This window comes from Buteo buteo, chromosome 24 (genome assembly GCF_964188355.1).
Source record: "Buteo buteo chromosome 24, bButBut1.hap1.1, whole genome shotgun sequence".
Taxonomy (NCBI): Eukaryota; Metazoa; Chordata; class Aves; order Accipitriformes; family Accipitridae; genus Buteo; species Buteo buteo.
Window position 1 is genome coordinate 18,387,836 of NC_134194.1, and position 5,029 is coordinate 18,392,864.

Sequence of the window (5,029 nt, forward strand, 5' to 3'; positions counted from 1 at the left end):
TAAATGAGACTGTCGTCTATAAATAATAGCACTGATCTTGTGTTCCCTGAAGCAGTTAAATTTCCTTTTGGAGTGCAGTCCCAATATCTAGGCATTTTATGTGCTTTACTATACATTTTTCATGAAAGTAACATGATTACTTTAAGCTCTTCCTTTACCTGGGGAATTTTAATCCATTTAAAAGTAACATTGCCCCACGAAGTTAACGGCAGATAAGTTTTAGGCTTATGGAGCAATTTCCACTGTGATTAAAAACTCAAATGAGCCATTGATAGCAGAGATCATTAATTTTGCCAGTGTAAGAGAGGAGGTCATGCAGGCTACTACTAAAGCAACCTGGCGCTGGACTTCTCCATGACTTGTGGCAGGTCTCAGCTGAAAAGTGCCTGACATATATGGAAGATCAGGGGAACATAGTTTGTGATTTGCATTTTTGCAGGTTCGCTGGTTGAAGTACATTTACTCTATGCTGATGTAGAGAAACAAAAGCCACAGCTGCTCTGTGTGTGGAGAATAGGAGGGGAGTGCTGCAAGGAGATGTGTGGGAGGAATTTGGTGGAGAGAATTGGTGGGAAATGGTCTTTTTCACACATCAGAAGCCCTAACTTCCTACCTTGGCAGAATAGAGGCAGAAACAGAGGTAATTTTCAGACTTCTCCACCTTTGCCAATTGGTCATGCTTTTGGGTTGGCAGCATTTTTATTCTGTAATCTTGGTCTTCATGCTTCTGGTATAATTTTTTGCTTGCTTTCTTTATTGATAACTGAAGACCGAAATATCAAGATGAGGCACAGATGCTGGGCAGGAGGAGTAACTCTTCAGGGCAGGCAAAGATGAAGGTTATGTGATGCTTAGTCATTTCAGTGTCACTTCTGCCCCCAGTTTTACTGCAGGGCTGTCTTCTCTTGGTGCAGCATCTGGCTGGCACTGTGAGGTCCTGGTTACCAGAAACTGGGGTGAAGCAAATGGTTCTTGTGCTGCATGGATATGTTTGCGTCTCAGAGAAAGGGAAAAAAGAGTTTCTCAAAGAGAAAAGGAGAAAAAGCAAAGCTGAGCAAAAGAAATTATTTGGGCCAGTAGGACATATATCCTATTGGAACTATATATAGGCTATGTTTGCACATGAACAATTTCTGCTTTGAGTTCTCCCCACTAGGAAGGTTTGAGAGTATACCTGCATGGACTTGATTCAGCTTGCATAGGTTCAATTACACCACACTGGCTTCCCTTTCACTAATAAAAATGTGCTTCAATGTGTAAATTCTTCCTCCTCTCAATGATTATATGTAAATGTAGAGAAAATAAATTGAAATTAGATTTAGTTTTGCCAACCATCTTGGGCTGAGTTGTCAGTCTTAAAAGACATGAATAAAATGTGTACTGTTAGAGAATAGCACTAATTCTTTTTGTGGGGAGAAGAAACCAACAGACCTTACTCTGTAACAGCTTCCCTTACTTTAACTGTGTATTTCTCCCTCGGACCCTACTGTTTTCACTGTTGGAGTTTAGTTTCTTGGTTTCTGTGTTATTGCTATTGACCTTGCAGTGTTGTGAGAAGGAATGGACTGATGAACCAAATAGAAACCTGTGACCGCTGGGAGGAATTTGATGTTTATGCATACCATCTGCAGGAACTGGCACTTGTAGAGGAAAAGAGGTCCTGCGATACCAGGAGTCTTAGCTAGAAGTGAAAGGAATGAGTGCTTCATTTAGGAGGTATGATACGGTTTTCTGCTTGTTTTAAAAATGCAGATGAAAAGAAAGAATTACTGAACTGTCAGGGCCTATATGTTTCAGCACGTCCTTTCCTTCAGGAAGGGATGTTCTGTTCTCTGGAGGGCTGTCTTTGTATAACAAGTCTCTGAGAAGGACATCTGACTGAGGATGTGGCGTGAATTGCTTTGCCCTGGCTTACCTTGTTCTTAACCATGAATGCAACTGTGACTACAATAAGGACATTCCTTCTATTCCCATAAATCCAGGTTGAATACTTTTTTCTGATCTCAAATGCAGTGAGTGCTGATGCTCATATGGTTTGTAGCCTTGTTTTACAGACTGAATTTCTTGTAATGCAGGGGATTATGAGAGGCAAGACCTTTGTAGCTGAGGAGTCGCCTGTAGAGTGAAATGTTTCTGTTGTGCTTAAATACGAGTACTTGGAGAGTTGGATCCCAATAGTGTGTATTTTGCTTTTGCTTGCAGAAGAAGGGAGTTGAACACTAAAAAGTTACTTTTCTTATCCTTCTCATCCCCTTTTGTATCTCATGGTATTGTAATTAGAGAGCAGTAAACAAGAAGATATGAAAACTAGTTTCAGGTCATACTTCTGATTGCCTAAACCAGAGATGATGTTGAAACCAAAAGCAATTTTAGGACAGTTCCCTAACCTTTGTGCTATAGAGTATGCTGGGGAGCTTTTTTGTAATATAAAGTAATTGGAGGTGTCTTGGAGAAGAGACTAGAAATCTGTTATCCCAGCCTCAAGTCAGTGACCTTATCTCAGAATATGGATACTTTCCTCTTTCCGGAGAGATCCTGCCCTACCCGCCTGCCAAGTTTTATTTGTATGTGAAGTAGAAAAGCTGTAGCATGAACAAGAAACTGAGAGACGCTCATCTGTCACATTGTAAAATTGAAGAGAATAAGAGGATGTGTGTGGACTTGATAAGCAAAACTGCAAGGCCTCTGTCCAAAACTTTGCTTGGAATTAAGAATGAAAGATTTTCTATTTGGCCTTGGGAAATAAATCCAAATCAAACATATTAGTTCAGCCTCCAAACTAAAATATCAACTGTTTGTATATGACTATTCTCAATAGAGTTTGTTTTAAGAAGACTTACGAAACTACAAACATTTTATGATAAATTTTTACTGCTCCCAACACACAGTTTCCATCCAAAACAAACTTATAAACACCAGCCCTTCATTAGTGAGCTTCGTTAATGGTGTTATGCACTTTAGTAGGAACTTCTGAGACATTTTACAGGATTTGGAAACCTCTTGATGAAATGCTATGGCTCGCTAATTTAGAACATAAACAGTGGAGATGTTTAATCGTTGTTATCTCTCTTTGTACTTGCTCAGCAGTTCTGCACTCCCTCTGGATTTTTTTGTTCTTAGCAAAATTATTTATCCCCCTCAGGTTCTTTCAGTCTGTTGCTTTTCTCATTCTGTTTCTAGGTGAATAAGCTTTTTTTCCAGGCTAAAGCAAAGAAAAGGTGAAAACTGCTTCCTGAACTTTGAATGTGTGTGATCCATTACGAAAAACTGTGGTGTTCATGGTGATGGTATGTGAAATACAGGTACTCTGTAGTAGCAGGCTTTGAACTGGGCCTCAAGTCAATGGTCTTGACATTTAGAAATTTGGGGGGGGGGGGGGGGGGAGGTGTGGATGGTGGTGCCTCTAATAGTTGGATTTTTTTCAACCATTAACACTTAAGGATGGGTGAAGAATACTAGATAAAAAGCAAAATGTTGTTCCGTCTCAACTCTACAAGATGGGATTTTTTACAACTTGACTTCAATGGCAAGAGGATCTATGCTGACAGCCTGTGCAGACCTTAAGTGGTGTTATTTAAAACTTGGTGTAAGCAACTGAATCAGAATTTTGACAAATAGAAGAACCTGTGGCTGTAGTATTTCTTGCAGGTTTTCTGAAAAGAAGAAAAATGTAGGAAACAAAGCCGCAAAGCAATACTCTACTGAATTGATGTCTGTAGTGTCTTTTCTCTAACTATGTATGGGTATGGGCATCTTTTTGTCTGGCAGAGAAGCTAAAGGAATAGTGAAAGGTGACACAGGAGGGGATAGACTAAGTGTCTGTAGTATACCAGGTACAATTTCATATATATGACTAAAACTTGGCCCACAGTGCCCAGGTACTGATCCTGGGCATTCCTGATAAATAATCCTGTTAGAGAACCATGACTGAACAGTATCATCTTGACAAAATAAATGAAACCTGCTGTCTGATTTTTGTGGTTCATAACAAAGACCTCAAACTGAAAACTGATCATCAAGTATTACTGTGTAAACTGTTTGAGGCTAATCAGACTCCTTATTAAAACAAAAGCCAATAATGTATTTATATTTCTCCCCCATCCTGCTTTTGATGCAGGTGCTCTCCAAAAAGCTTACAGATTGCTGGCACTAACGTGGTAGGTGCAGGAAGTGTGATAAGCTTCCTGTATATGATTTGGGGTTTTTTTGTCATGTACTAAATAGCTGTGTGTACGAGGTTCCCTTTATATAAAGTGTTTTACATCTTGCATTTGAATTAACAAGATCATATTCCTGCAAAGCTAATTATGCCAGGATAAAGCTGCACATGGGAACATCTCCATAGCTTCTTCATTAAAATATTTTGGAAATAACTAAGAACATGCTAGCCAAAACGTCTTCAAAATCTGCAGAAATTGGCAGGTGTCTGTCTGTGGGAACAGGCAAGAGAAGTGGTCAAGATTTTTTGGAGGGTTTGCAAACTTCTTGTAGGATTTTAGAGCCAAGTTCAAGACATCAAAATGATCCATACATTATTATAGTGGAAACTAACATAAAAGGGCAGTTACAACTTGTATTCGTATTGTGTGTTTGTGATCCAGAACATGCAGCACTTGTCTGCCTGTTGTTCACCTGATAAGGTGTCTGTGATGCCCAAATAAGAAAATGACACAAATTTCTCATATGATGCCCTGTTGATTTCTTTCACAGGCCAAAAAGCAAATGCATCCAAACTTTTAAAAATCTGAACTCTAGCTGTGCTCATTGGATCAGTGCTAGAGAGCTGAGATAGCACAGGGACTAGAACCGTGTGCGTGCCAAGAATTTATGATGACACAATATCCAGCTGCTCTAACATATTGCCTCATTTGCCTGCATTATGTTACCACAAGATGTATCCTAGCCCCTTCCAGTTTCCTTATGTTCTGCTTATAGCAGGGGCACTGAGATAATATTGTGTACCCTCAGCAGGTGCTCTGAAAAAGGAGTGTTTCCATTCCTACTATTTCCTTTTTGCATGTAGAAAGGA